Source organism: Schistocerca cancellata, chromosome 9, assembly GCF_023864275.1.
Source record: "Schistocerca cancellata isolate TAMUIC-IGC-003103 chromosome 9, iqSchCanc2.1, whole genome shotgun sequence".
NCBI classification, from domain to species: Eukaryota; Metazoa; Arthropoda; class Insecta; order Orthoptera; family Acrididae; genus Schistocerca; species Schistocerca cancellata.
The window spans coordinates 503,753,843-503,769,818 of record NC_064634.1 but is presented as its reverse complement, the minus strand read 5'-3'; the positions used below and the strand labels follow the sequence as shown (position 1 = coordinate 503,769,818).

The following is a 15,976-nucleotide window of genomic DNA, read 5'->3' as shown; positions in this document are numbered from 1 at the left end:
GCCATTAGAAACATTTTGCAAATACGAAGTGTGCACTATTCGTAAAAAACCTGCACTGATGCCCAATCCGTATGGAACACGGAAGGTCCAGCGCGACATGTGCCGTACCTGCGTTGTTGACCGTCAGACACAACCATCTCATTACTACCACTGTCCACATTATTTTGCCTATGCCCTGTTCCTTGCAATGACTACAGAGATCAGTGTGCAGTCGAGTCTACTTAAAACAAGAAGTCTGGAATCCATTCCGGATGTTCTAATTTTCGTTCCTGCACTCCTTCTTCCTTCACAAATTCAACAGCAGCGAGTTTTAAATCGAAAAATCGTCCCAGGCATGCCCCTTGCCTTAACCAACGTACTCTGCTCTAACATGCGGAGTTCCTGTACTCTTCGTTGAGTTGTATTGAAAACTGGTGCAAACGCGGACGGAATAATGGGTCCGAAAATTTAGAACAAAGTGCCTCTCGATGTGCAGAAGAATGAATCCCGTCTGTCGATCATTGCAATTTTTTGCTCTTTCATTGTCAACGAAATCGTTAAATTTTTTTCTGCACGGTACTGTAACGTGAGAAACCGCATCCCTCTCTTCTGTCGTTCCCATTCACCTCGGAGGATTGTGGAGGTCACTAGACTGCCTCTTTTTGTTGAAACAGCCACTGGACCTGTGAACGTCCCCCATACCACGAACAAATAGCGAAGGGTAAACAGCGGTGACACCGCGGTCTGCCGAACTCAGAGCCCTGCAGGCCGAACATGCCTCGCCGGAAAGCTGAACGAACTCCCGCGCCGTTGCGGCTGCTTCCGGGGCGGTAACGAGCAGAGCGGGTGACAGGCCGGGCGTCGGCCCGCGGTAAGTCGCCGCCGGCCCTGTGCTCTGCACTCGCACACACAGGCAGACCGCCTTCCAGGAACGCGTTACGGCCGGCGCTTCTCTGGAAACAGACCGCCTTATCGCCGCCGACCCGCAAAAACCAGAGCGGCGCTCCACGCACTGCCGTCCCGGCTCGCGCAGACCGCCTCGCGTAGCGGGCTGCTCCTCACCTTCTGGTACCACTCCCAGTTCCCTTCTGCCGTTGTGCCATCAGCCAAAGTGGAGTCGGAGCAACGAGTTTGGCACAAGTAACGAGGCACGTCGATCACAACGACCGCGCCAAACAGCGACGAATCCGAAAACACCAATCACGTAAAACACAACTCGCACTTTCCTCGCGTGACGTACTGCAAGGAGTCGACCTAGGCAACCACGTACATGCGGCATTTCCGAAAGACACTTCACACAGTACCGCACCTATGCTTATTATCGGAAGGCGAAATACACTGAAGAGCCAAAGAAGCTGGTACAAATGGCTCTGAGCACTATGCGACTTAACTTCTGAGGTCATCAGTCGCCTAGAACTTATAACTACTTAAACCTAAGGACATCACACACATCCATGCCCGAGGCAGGATTCGAACCTGCGACCGTAGCGGTCACTCGGTTCCAGACTGCAGCGCCTAGAACCGCTCGGCCACAACGGCCGGCCAAGCTTGTACACCTAGTACCGTGTAGGGCCCCCCGCGAACGCGCAGAAGGGCCGTAAAACGACGTGGCATGGACTCGACTAATATCAGAAGTAGTGCTGGAGGGAATTCACGCCATTATTCCTGCAGCGCTGTCCATAAATCGGGGTGGAGATCTCTTCTGAACAGCACGTTCCGGGGAATCCAAGATATACTCAATAATGTTCATCTATGGGGAGTTTGGTGGCCAGCGGAATTGTTTAAACGCAGAACAGTGTTCCTGGAGGCACTCTGTACCAATTCTGGACGTGTGGGGTGTCACATTGTCCTGCTGGAATTGGCCAAGTCCGTAGGAATGCACAATGGGCACGAGTGGAAGCAGGTGATCCGACAGGATCTTTACGTACTTATCACCTCTGAGAGTCGTATCTAGACGTATCAGGGGTCCCATATCACTCCAACCGCACACGCCCCACACCACTGCAAAGCCTTATCCAGCTCAAACAGTCCCCTGCTGACATGCAGAGTCCATGGATTGCGAAATTGTCTCCATACCCGTACACGTCCATCCGCTCGATACAATTTGAAATGAGACTTGTCCGGACAGACAGGGGTTTACGAACGACTATATGTCAGTCCCAATTGACATAAGAGAAGACAGCTAAAAACAGGTACGTGGAGAAAAAGCTAAAAAAGACACCATACAGAAACGGAGGTGCAAGACTAAAAATTAAATGGCCTTCGCCACACTGCTTTGGCGGATAAACAGTAAGACGCAGTCAACACCCAGCGCGTCATTTGCTACAACGGCCGATAACAGAGACGGCAAACCCAAGCGGGAACGTAAACGGTTAATCTGGTACCGTGCGACGCGGAATTTGAATCCCTGCCAGACGTCATGGACGTCGAAGACCCCTAGAGGTCCCTGCACCATCGCGCCGTCAGCTGTGGCGGCGCGCGCCTCCTGGCCCGCATTTAGTGTGAGGACGCCACAGTGGAACACGTGGTTGCAGCGGCCAACAACGGCGCCCCCGATTGAGTACTTAAGCGCCTGCCTCTAGCTCAGCCAGGCAGTCCAACATTGCGTACGTCTCTGGACATATCGCCTCGCCTTACACAGCGTATTTACTTTCGTGATTTGTTTACGAGTGTACGTGGTTTTCTTGACTCTGTCGTCTCGTTCTTGTTGTTGTCGTAAGGTCCTTCGTTGGTCGTGTCCGTCCTCTCCGTTGTGTTGTTGTTGTTCGCTGGCCGCTCCGCGGGTCCCGTCGCGTTTTCTGCCACTTCAACCCCACGACTGTTCCGGTCGCCGTTACAACAGTTAGAAAAAGGGCATTCCATCAGGAAGTGGCGGACAGTTAAAATTTGGGCGCAATGTGTACAAACTGGTGGCGTAGCGCCACTTGTGAAATGACGATACCTAAAAAGGCAGCCGAGTTAAAATGACCTCCTTCCGGCGGGAGAGCCGAGAGGAGGTCTTCCAAGGTGCTGGAAGAGGCTTACTTAATAAGCCGGAGCTAATTCCCGTAAAGGGAGGACCATTGCCGATGCCACAGGGACACCACCTCCTGACAGACGGCAACACAGAGATCATCGGAGGGAATATGAGTACTCGCTGGCTCAGGTACGACGGCTGCAGCCTTGGCACCAGCGTCAGCAGCCTCGTTTCCTGGCAAACCGACATGACCAGGAACCCACGTAAACACCACAGTGGCTCCACCAAGAGCGAGCAAGTGACAGTTTTCCTGGACCCGTAGCACTAACGGATGGGCGGTGTACAGCGCACATAGACTTTGAAAGGCGCTGAGCAGACGACACAATTGAGAAGCCTGTGTCGCCGGATGTACTCCGTGGCCTGATACAGGGCGAAGAGCTCGGCTGTAAATACTGAGCAGTGTGCGGGAAGCCGGTATCGAAAAACACACGTGCGCCAGTGACGCACACCCGACCACACGGTCACGCACACCCGACCACACGGTCAGTCCAAGAGCCATCAATGTACACACAAGTCCTATCGTGAAGTTCCATGAGAAGGTCGTGAAACTGATGGCGATGGAGCGAGGCTCGAGTAGTGTCCATAGGAAGCGAATGAAGGCCAAGGTTAACATGGGCCGCTTCACGAAGTCAACGTGGTGAAGGGTTCACACCCACCACGAAAGGTGCAGGTAGTGTGGGGTTAAGCCACCGTTGTAAGTGCCGAAAGCGGGCTCCAGGAGGTAGCAGAGAAGAGGGACGCGCCCCATACTGACGATCAAAGGAGTCATCAAAGGAGGCAAACGATGGGTGGCCACGCATGGCAGACAAACGGCATGCATACCTGCTGAGGAGAAAGTCACGGCCGTAGGTCAGTGGTAGTTCAGCAGCCTCATCAAACAGATTCTCAACCGGGCTAGTGTAAAAGATGCCAGTGGACAAACGGATGCCACGATGGTGGATGGAGACGGCGTAAGAGGGATGGACGTGCAGACACATAAACAAAGCACCTATAGTCCGATTTTCGAACGGACAAGGGACGGGTACAAACGGAGGAGGGAGGTTCCAACGGCACCCCAGGAAGTACCATTGAGGACACGTAGGACATCAAGGGACCTCGTACAACAGGCTGCCAGGTAAGACACATGGGAGGACCAAGAGCGTTTCCTATCGAGAATGAGCCCCAGGAATTTCGTAGTTTCAACGAACGGAAGGGCAACAGGCCCAAGATGTAAAGATGGTGGCAGAAGCCATTTGCGCCGCCAGAAATTCATACAGACGGTTTTGTCATTGGAAAAGCGAAAGCCATTGTCGATGCTCCAGGAGTAAAGACGATCAAGACGCCGCTAAGACAGGTCCGTGAAGAATTTCAATAGACGGCAAAATCGTCAACGAAAAGGGAGCCGGAGATGCCCAGAGGGAGACAGGTCATTACAGGGTTAATGGCAATAGCAAGGAGGAGGATGCTCCGGATGGAACCCTCACGCACACCGTTTTCCCGGATAAAGGTGTCCGACAAGGCAGAACCCGCACGCACCTCGAAAACTCGGTCTTTTAAAAATTCGTGAAGGATAAAGGGATGGCGGCCACGGAAGCCCCACGTGTAAGGAGTACGGAGGATACCAGTTCTCCAGCAGGTGTTGTTGGCCTTCTCCAAATCGAAAAACACGGCCACAGTCTGGGATTTCCGCAGAAAACCATTGATGACATGGATGGACAAAGTTCTGGGTGGAGATTTTAATTTGCCGGATATAGACTGGGAGACTCAGACGTTCATAACGGGTGGCAGGGACAAAGAATCCAGTGAAATTTTTTTAAGTGCTTTATCTGAAAACTACCTTGAGCAGTTAAACAGAGAACCGACTCGTGGCGATAACATATTAGACCTTCTGGTGACAAACAGACCCGAACTATTTGAAAAAGTTAACGCAGAACAGGGAATCAGTGATCATAAAGCGGTTACGGCATCGATGATTTCAGCCGTAAATAGGAATATTAAAAAGGGTAGGAAGATTTTTCTGTTTAGAAAAAGTGACAAAAAGCAGATTTCAGAGTACCTGTTGGCTCAACACAAAAGTTTTGTCTCAAGTACTGATAGTGTTGAGGATCAGTGGACAAAGTTCAAAACCATCGTACAATATGCGTTAGATGAGTATGTGCCAAGCAAGATCGTAAGAGATGGAAAAGAGCCACCGTGGTTCAACAACCGAGTTAGAAAACTGCTGCGGAAGCAAAGGGAACTTCACAGCAAACATAAACAAAGCCAAAGCCTTGCAGACAAACAAAAATTACGCGAAGCGAAATGTAGTGTGAAGAGAGCTAAGCGAGAGGCGTTCAATGAATTCGAAAGTAAAGTTCTATGTACTGACTTGGCAGAAAATCCTAAGAAATTTTTGTCTTATGTCAAAGCGGTAGGTGGATCAAAACAAAATGTCCAGACACTCTGTGACCAAAATGGTACTGAAACAGAGGATGACAGACTAAAGGCCGAAATACTAAATGTCTTTTTCCAAAGTTGTTTCACAGAGGAAGATTGCACTGTAGTTCCTTCTCTAGATTGTCGCACAGATGACAAAATGGTAGATATCGAAATAGACGACAGAGGGATAGAGAAACAATTAAAATCGCTCAAAAGAGGAAAGGCCTCTGGACCTGATGGGATACCAGTTCAATTTTACACCGAGTACGCGAAGGAACTTGCCCCCCTTCTTGCAGCGGTGTACCGTAGGTCTCTAGAAGAGCGTAGCGTTCCAAAGGATTGGAAAAGGGCACAGGTCATCCCCGTTTTCAAGAAGGGACGTCGAACAGATGTGCAGAACTATAGACCTATATCTCTAACGTCGATCAGTTGTAGAATTTTGGAACACGTATTGTGTTCGAGTATAATGACTTTTCTGGAGACTAGAAATCTACTCTGTAGGAATCAGCATGGGTTTCGAAAAAGACGGTCATGTGAAACCCAGCTCGCGCTATTCGTCCACGAGACTCAGAGGGCCATAGACACGGGTTCACAGGTAGATGCCGTGTTTCTTGACTTCCGCAAGGCGTTCGATACAGTTCCCCACAGTCGTTTATTGAACAAAGTAAGAGCATATGGACTATCAGACCAATTGTGTGATTGGATTGAGGAGTTCCTAGATAACAGGACGCAGCATGTTATTCTCAATGGAGAGAAGTCTTCCGAAGTAAGAGTAATTTCAGGTGTGCCGCAGGGGAGTGTCATAGGACCGTTGCTATTCACAATATACATAAATGACCTGGTGGATGACATCGGAAGTTCACTGAGGCTTTTTGCAGATGATGCTGTGGTGTATCGAGAGGTTGTAACAATGGAAAATTGTACTGAAATGCAGGAGGATCTGCAGCGAATTGACGCATGGTGCAGGGAATGGCAACTGAATCTCAATGTAGACAAGTGTAATGTGCTGCGAATACACAGAAAGATAGATCCTTTATCATTTAGCTACAAAATAGCAGGTCAGCAACTGGAAGCAGTTAATACCATAAATTATCTGGGAGTACGCATTAGGAGTGATTTAAAATGGAATGATCATATAATGTTGATTCTCGGTAAAGCAGATGCCACACTGAGATTCATTGGAAGAATCCTAAGGAAATGCAATCCGAAAACAAAGGAAGTAGGTTACAGTACGCTTGTTCGCCCACTGCTTGAATACTGCTCAGCAGTGTGGGATCCGTACCAGATAGGGTTGATACAAGACATAGAGAAGATCCAACGGAGAGCAGCGCGCTTCGTTACAGGATCATTTAGTAATCGCGAAAGCGTTACGGAGATGATAGATAAACTCCAGTGGAAGACTCTGAAAGAGAGACGCTCAGTAGCTCGGTACGGGCTTTTGTCAAAGTTTCGAGAACATACCTTCACCGAAGAGTCAAGCAGTATATTGCTCCCTCCTACGTATATCTCGCGAAGAGACCATGAGGATAAAATCAGAGAGATTAGAGCCCACACAGAGGCATACCGACAATCCTTCTTTCCACGAACAATACGAGACTGGAATAGAAGGGAGAACCGATAGAGGTACTGAAGGTACCCTCCGCCACACACCGTCAGGTGGCTTGTGGAGTATGGATGTAGATGTAGATGTAGATGTAACGAGATAGTCAACTACAGAACGCTGTGCATTCGTAAGTAAATTGCGAGACCCGAGCCACCACACCAGCTGGGCATGAATCATACGTTCCATCACCCTGCAAACGCAGCTGGTCAGAGAGATGGGGCGGTAGCAAGAAGGAAGGTTTTTGTCCTTACCAGGCTTAGGTATGGGTATGTGCTCTCTGCCCTGATGCGATTGTACGTGTGAAGTAGAAAGTGCTTGCCCGCAAGCGAAAGATGCTGCAATATCTGAATGTGGATGGCATCTGGCCCTGGGGCGGAGGATCGGGATGAACTGAGAGTATGATCTAGCTCCCTCATAGTACAGGCGGCATTGTAGTACTCACGATTCTAAGAAGAGAAGGGTATCGCCCGGGCTTCCTCCGCTCGTTTCCGATGGAGGAAGGCAGGGTGAATAGTGGGAAGAGCTCGAAACTTCCGCAAAATGCCGGCCAATGGAGTTGGAGATAGCAATAGGGTCCACGATAGCATCGTCTGCTACTGTCAGGCCGGAAATTGGCGAATGGATCTTGGTCCCAGAGAGCCTTCGAAAGGTGTCCCACAGGACAGAGGAAGGGCTGGAACTGTTGAAAGAATTAGTGAATGAAAGCTAGCTAGTAGCTTTTTTGCTATCCTGAAGAACGTCTGTTTATAATGAATGCAGTTTGCCAGCGTAGGGTGGCGGTTAAAAACGCGAATAGCACGTCTCCGTGCGCGAATTGCGTCGCGGCACGCCTCAGTCCACCGAGGGACTGGGACACGGCCTGGCAAAGAGGAAGTGCGAGGAATAGAACGTTCTGCAGCAGTAAGGATAACGTTTGTGAGATATTCCACACGCTCATCAGAACTGGGGAAATCTTGTTCTTCGAAGGCCACCAGGGAGGAGTAAAGCCGCTAGTCAGCCTTAGTAAGCTGCCATTTGGGTGTGCACGTAGGTGGGGCAGGAGTCAGTAAACGGATAGCGCATGGGACATGGTCGCTCGAGTAGGCATCAGAAAGAACGGAGCACTCAAGATGATGGGCAAGCTGTGCAGTGCACAAGGATACGTCCAAATGGGAATAGGTCTGCAAGGAGTCAGATAGAAAAACTGGTGTTCCAGTGTTAAGGCAGAAGATGTTGAGTTGATTAAGATCAGTCAAGAAGGCACCTCTCTGACAGGTTCTGAGAGAACACCAAAGGGGATGATGCACATTAAATTCACCAAATAGCAGAAATGGGGAGGTAGCTGTCCAATAAGCTGAACGAAGTCTGCCCTGGTGACATCGAATGACGGAGGGACATAAATGGTATAGAGGGAAAAAGTCAGGTAGAGAAGGAAAAGGCGAACTGCAACAGCTTGAAGATGGGTAGTCAGGGAGATGGGTTGACTGTGATTGTCATCCCGTATGAGCAGCATGCCGCCCCCAAGAGATGGAATGTCCATCTCACGGGGAAGGTCAAAACGAATCGGTACGAAATGTGAAAGCTCAAAGCATTCGTGAGGGTGCAATTTCATTTCCTGAGGGCAGAGTACAAGGGGACGCTGCGATGCTAAAAGCAGCCGTAAATCATCTTTGTGGCACCAAAGGCCACGAACGTTCCATTGGAGGAGAGATGATGAGGAAGATATGTAGGGGTGTCACCTCTGCGGCTGCCGAGTGACAGCCTGTGAAGAGTCGCTACTACAGGGCACAGAAGCAGGAGGATCCTGCTCCATGTGGTCCACAGAAGCATCAGCTTGATTGTGCTGTCGGTCTGTGGAGTCCAAGGCTGAAAAACGGTTGTTGGTGCGCACCGGCGACACGGAGGTCGGCCGGGCTATGGTAGCAATTGGCGACACCGTCGAAGAAGATCTCAGAGTTGGCGAAGGAGAAGACCGTTTGCTTTTGGTGGAATTCTTCGAGTCTTTCCGGTTAGAGTAAGACTCAGCAGTTGTTTGGTAGGAAGGATGTAGGAAGTCTTCACGGGAGTATTCCTTCTGTCCTTTCCCGCCTACCGGTTGGCTGATGGCTTCGCCCCTTGAGGCGCGAGTTTGATACATGAGTGGACCTTCAGCTCCTAAAGCCCATATCGATGACGTTTCGTGGAATGTTTCGCACGCTGATACTTGTTGATGGCACAGCATTGAAGTCTGCAGCAATTTGCGGAAGGGTTGCACTTCTGTCACGTGAACGATTCTCTTCAGTTTCTTCCCGTTCTTGCTATCTTTTTCCGGCCGCAGCGATGTCGGAGATATGATGTTGTACCGGGTTCCTGATGTTCATGGAATACACGTGAAATGGTCGTACGGGAAAATCCCCACTTCATCGCTACCGCGGAGATGCTGTGTCCCGTGGATCGTGTCCCTACTACAACACCACGTTCAAACTCGTTAAATCTTGATAACCTGTAATTGTAGCAGCAGTAACCTATCTAACAACTGCGCCAGACTCTTTTTGTCTTATATATGCTTTCTCGACCAAGAGCCGTATTCTGCCTGTTTACATGTCTCTGTATTTGAATGCGCATGCCTATACCAGTTTCTTTGGGATTCCAGTGTATATTAACATATAATACAGTCAATTTATGGCAAATACTTTAATAAAGACTGGCATTAACATGAAAGCCCAGGAACAAAATAATATGAAGTTATTGTATTTGCAATGAACTCCAGTTATTTTTATGACCATGAACTCTACATTTTTTTTTAAAACAGCACGAACAAAGCTTCAAATGAACTGCTGACTTATTTCTGATCTTACATAAACGTGATGTGCCATATTAATAAAGAGATTCTGTTTATTTCAGCTAAAGGTAGTATTTATAAAAATATTGATTATTTTAACAGTAGAGAACTTGGATATTTAGACATATAGTATAGGATTTATTCTGTATGGAATATGCACGTTGACATCAATGTAGTTAGAATGTAAGGAGAGGGGCAGAGAGGGTCATTGCGGGGTGGAGCGGGCGGGGAAGGGGGAGGGAGAGTATGCTCGGTTGACTGATTACCTATTTTACACTATTAAGTCTTCGAAATTCTGAATGAAAAATTTATTTCTCAATTCAGTTTGATCACTGAGTAGCTAGTCAGGTCCCGTATTTATGTTGATTTGCACAATTCGCATGGCGAAAAGAAGCAAGCAAAATTGTAAAACATGCAGATCAGTTAGGTGCTTAAACCGCAACCATGAAAGGCGAAAACAGGATTGCGGTGACAAGCGATATCATTATTGTTTAAAGTTTCTCTTTCGCAGGTCATTTCGCTAATGACCTGCGAAAATGCGCCTGTCGACTCGGATCTGCTGAATCTCCAGTCACTAATGTGTCGGTAGCATTACCGGTGGACACCTGGATGCTTCTGGCCAGATAGCGTATGCACATTATACTAGATTACACATTAATTAAGCTACGCGATCTGCTCGAAGAGGTCTCATGATTAAACTGGCGGTCAACTGGACGAGGAGCGGCTCTAATTCTCCCACTGAGGGCGGCGGCAGAAGACGTGACCTGGAGTCATGTGATCTCATGGTAACGGAGTCGTTTAGTAACAGCAGAGGCTGCGACGTCTAGCCACGGCGGCTGGGGCACTCCGTGGTGTGATGTTTGCTTTAATAAAGACACTACAATTACTCCTATACTATCCCAACAGTAGTTCCAGTTGTTTAAACATTAAATATAGTTTATCACCAGTGTGTGCGAGCAGATGCTACTTACGTGTTTAGAAAAGTTCCTGCATGGATGACCTTGAAATGCAGCCAAAACCTGCGCCTAGATGTAAACTGTTGTGCATAGCAGGGTTGCAACACTAGTCGACCGTAGTAATGTACAGGTAGACGTAGAGGGGACTGACGACAAGTACCGCAATGATTTGTGTGCAGCAGGAGACTCCACTTGTTTCCTCACTCCGTAAAAGTACCTACAAGTAAGAATCTGGAGCAGGCTAAAATATGGATGTCTGGCTGAGAGGAATGCAATTCATCAACGAAAGAACTTAACTTCTACAAGATACTAATCTATGACTGGTACAGCGGACGGATCTAACGTATTGTGTTTGAGGAGGTTCATTACTGTTCGATTACGCTACTGATGTCTGGTGCTACGTTTATAATACCTGGAAGTAGCCATTCGGACCGAAATATTAATGAAATGTAGTTGATCGTCATAATCTACACAAAAAAACACGTCTTTCAGTCGACTGCAGCATCCCATGCGCGAAAGATTACAGTTACTACGGAGATTTACTAACAATAATCTTCAGGTTCCACCAAGCACAGTTCTCTTCACATATGGATTACGAATGTGATAATCTCATTGTTCTGTGTAACAGAATCAAGCATTGCTAAGCTCCATATACTTTTCACAACGCATATATGTAGAACACAGAGTTGTTTAAGTTTTTCAAGCAGATATGCATATTGACAGGTGCAATAGTTAAAAGTATACGCGCGCTCTAATAAAACAACTATGTCTTCACTGCACTCCCTTTGAGCTTACTCTACATGGAGTTTCTTATCCCTGAAGTATGTTCAAAAATGTTCAAATGTGAAACTTCCTTGCAGATTAAAACTGTGTGCCCGACCGAGACTCGAACTCGGGACCTTTGCCTGGCAGAAGTAAAGCTGTGAGGACCGGGCGTGAGTCGTGCTTCGGCAGCCCAGATGGTAGAGCACTTGCCCGCGAAAGGCAAAGGTCCCGAGTTCGAGTCTCGGTCGGGCACACAGTTTTAATCTGCCAGGAAGTTTCATATCAGCACGCACTCCGCTGCAGAGTGAAAATCTCATTCTGGATGTTCAAATGTGTGTGAAATCTTATGGGACTTAACTACTAAGGTCGTCAGTCCCTAAGCTTACACACTACTTAACTTAAATTATCCTAAGGACTAACACACACACACCCATGCCCGAGGGAGGACGCTAACCTCCGCCGGCACCAGCCGCACAGTACATGACTCCACCGCCTTAGACCGCTCGGCTAATCGCACGCGGCCCTAAAGTATGTGGTCAAAATGTGTGTATAGCTCTATAACGGTAGAGATAATATGTTGCGTTGTTACTAAAATGTACCACTACTGCCGATTAAAAAGTCATTTATAATGTCAGTATGTAAGACTGGCGGCATCTATCTACATACAGCACGAGTGCCTCCCTGTTGCGGACTCACGAGTGCAGAGAAAAGTTTATCTCGTTGTTGGATGAGTGAGCGATAATCGCGGGCAAAGGGCTCCATCCACTGTGCCCAATGGAAGACTATGATGGCTTTCTTTCGTAGGTGCTTTAGGATACAAAACTGCTAAGGTTATAAGAGCTCGTACCATAATGTAAGAAGAAACAAGTACTAAATAAAAACTTGAGGGGGAAGGGGCAAAAACCCAATCAAGTAACTTTAAAACAGGTGCAGCTAAGGGCAAGGACGTCCCTAGGGAAAATTTCTCAAAACATCGATAAAATGGCGGATGTCCCCGTGGGGTGGATCAAATTTGCTTCGCCATGTCACTGTGGCGAATAAAAAGTAAAACGCGATCGACAGAACGCGTGTCATCCGCTGAAACATCTGACAAGGTAGACGCCAAGCGTAGACATAAAAGCAAACAGCTAAAAAAGTGGGCACCGGATCAGAAAACGGCACACCGTCAAGGGCTGAGAGCAGTAAGCACAGAGTGCGGCTGGGTCATCGCGGTCACTAAGGCGACAGTGTCCCACACGCAGCCCTCCTCGCGTTCGCGACTTGAGGGCCGAGAGGAAGTCGACCAAGCTGTTGGGAGAGGTTTAATGTGCCGGAGTCTGCTCCCCTGCAGAGAAGACCATCGGGCACTCCAGAGTCATACTACACGCCGCCAGAGAGCGACACGATCATCATCCGAGGGAACACAATGACCGGCAGGCCGAGGGAGGAGAACTGCAGCCTTTGTAGCTGCATCGGCAGACTCGTTTCCTGGCGCACCGACGTGGTCAGGAACGCACAGGAACACCACTTTGGCTCCCCCTCACCCCCCCCCCCCCACACACACACACACAGTAAGCGGGTGGAGGCGTTCCTGGATCCGTTGTATTCAAGGGTGGACTGAGTACAGCGCGCCGAGACTCTGAAGATCACTGAGCCTGAGCAGGTGACAATTTGGAAGCCCCTGTCGCCGGATGTACTGGGTGGCCTGACAAAGGGTGTAGCGTTCCGCTGTAAAAACCGAGCACTTGACAAGAAGCCGATATTGAACAGGATTATCGCCAAGTACAAAGGCACACCCAACACCTTGGTCGGTCTTGACAAAGATATTCTCCTTGCCTCCGCCGCTCGTTTCTGGTGGAGGAAGGGAGGATGTTAGTGGATGGAACTAGAAATGTCTGCAAAATTCGGCCCAGAGTATTGTAGGTATCAAGAGGGTCTACAGTGACATTGTTTGCTATGGTCAGACCAGGATCTGGGGAGTGAACCGCGGTTCCTGAAAGCTGATAGAGATTACTCCAAAGACGACGTAAACAGAAGAAGGCGTAAAACAGCCAAACGAGCTTTGAAAAGAAATCCAACTAGCTTTTTTGCTATGCGAAAAAGTACGGTACAATGCGCACATAGTTGTTTATAACTGATGCAGTTCGACATAGTGGGATGGCGTTTGAAAACGCGGACAGCCCATCTCCGCGAGCGGATTGCGTCGCGGCATGCCTTAAGTCAACCAGGGGATGGGGACATGTCGCGGAAAAGAAGAGTTGCAAGCTATGGAACATTGCGCTGCAGTAAGAATAGCGTTTGTAAGGCATTCTACCTAGTCAGCAATGCAGGGGAAACGGTGTTCATCGAAACTCACCAGTGAGTAGTAGAGCTGCCAGTCAGCTTTGGTTGGACACACAAACAGGACAGCCGTTAGCAAAAGAATGACACAGGGGAAATGGTCACTCGAGTGTCTGTCGGAGAGAATGGGCTACTCGAGACGCCGAGCAAGCTGAGCGGTACAGATCGAAAGATCCAAGTCGGAAAAGGATCAAGAGAGCCTCTCGGACAGGGTCATGGAGAGCTCCAAATGGGATGGTGGGCACTGAAGCTGCCAAGCAGCAAAACGGGAGGAGGAAACTGAGTAATACGTTGCCAAATGTCTGCCCTGATGACAGCAGAAGACGAGGGTGATCAGACGTTGCAAAGAGAGAGGGTGAAACCGGGAAGGGAAAGCTTGAAGCTGGGTGTGAAAGGAAACAATGTGACTACAGACATTGTCTCGATGAGCAACATGATTCCCGGCCTCAGGGGAAGATCAAAACGGTCTGAGGTGAAGTGTGGAAGCTGAAAGCGATCGTGAGGGCGTAATTTTATTTCCTGGAGGCAGAAAACAGTATACAGTATGATCTAAAGATTCAATGATCTAAAGATTCAACCCGGTTGGATCTGATGCCCCAAATGTTCCATTCGACAATAACCATATCTGATGGGTCAAATAAGGGGGCAGTCACCGCAGTGGCCACCAAGTGCCACAATTCGAACGTGCACAACAACCAGGTTCGGAGGCTGGAGGATCCAGGTCCATTAGTTCGACAGAGGTGTCGGTACTCGCCTTTGGTTGGCCAGCAGATTGGTTGTTGGCGGTGCGTCCCGGTGAAACGGAGATCGGCCGGGTGAGGGTGTGACACCATTGAAGAAGGACATCGAGATGGAGAAGGGGAAGACCGTTTGCCTTTGGCTGCTTAGAATACTGGAGTTTGTCAGATGCAGACCCAGATTCTGGCTGGCTAGAGGTGTGCAGAAGTTCATCACGGGAGTACTCCTTTTTGTATTTCCTTGCTTCTGATTGTGAGGAATGTGATTATACTAGCGTAAGTGAAGGTTTGTTGGTATGGTGAGCACCCGTAACAGGTGTGAGCTTGGAGCTGGACGATTTCACAGCGGTGGCACTAAATCGGAAGTCGCAAGTCTGTGTAGCCATATCCTTCATAGTTCGAAGTGTAGTGAGAACTGTACTATAAATTCCAGAGGGCAGTGTACAAGGTTTGTGGCTAGCCCACATTTTAACATCTTCCAAGCAATGTGATTAGCAAACTTTTTTTTTTCACCCGGATCTGCTGAATGGCTCTCTCATTGAGGTAGATTGGACAGTCAAGCGAGGAAGCAGCACGTTCACGCTTGCAGTTGATACAGTGTTGGGTTCAAAAATGGTTCAAATGGCTCTGAGCACTATGGGACTTAACATCTGTGGTCATCAGTCCCCTAGAACTTAGAACTACTTAAACCTAAGTAACCTAAGGACGTCACACACATCCGTGCCCGAGGCAGGATTCGAACCTGCGACCGTAGCAGTCGCGCGGTTCCGGACTGAGCGACTAGAACCGCTAGACAGTGTTGGGAAGGAGGTGGACACACCCTCATGAGCGTCTCTACCACAGATTACGCATTTGGCTGCATTTTCACAAAATTCACGGGTGTGGTTGTAGCGCTGACATTTATAGCAACATGTGGGATTTGGGATATATGGTCTGACAGTAACAGATTCGCAGCCATCCTTAATGTTTGATGGAAGTAGCACACGGTCAAATGTGAGCAATGAAGTGCGAGTTGGCACTAATACTTTATCAACCATTTTCATGAAGCAGTGGACTGCAGTCACTCCCTAGTCAGTGAGATAGGCTGATATTTCAGCCTCAGTCATGCCATCAAGCCACCGTGTGTAGGCCTATATGACACTACAAGAAGAATTCAGAGTGCAGTGGGCCTCTTCTTTAAAAATGGTTCAAATGGCTCTGCGCACTATGGGACTTAACTTCTGAGGTGATCAGTCTCCTAGAACTTAGAACTACTTAAACCAAACTAACCTAAGGACAGCACACACATCCATGCCCGAGGCAGGATTCGAACCTGCGACCGTAGCGATCGCGCGGTTCCAGATTGTAGCGCCTAGAACCGCCCTCTTCTTTAGCAGGACAGCTGTGGAGAACTATTGCATTAAA

The 15,976-nt window shown here is 48.6% G+C and overlaps 1 protein-coding gene across 1 annotated transcript in view; it reads right to left on the bottom strand.

The window, feature by feature from the left end:
• The window catches only part of LOC126100252 (serine/threonine-protein kinase SIK3-like), a 541,515-nt gene that overhangs the window by 250,096 nt on the left and 275,443 nt on the right, over positions 1–15,976 (bottom strand). The window lies entirely within an intron of this gene.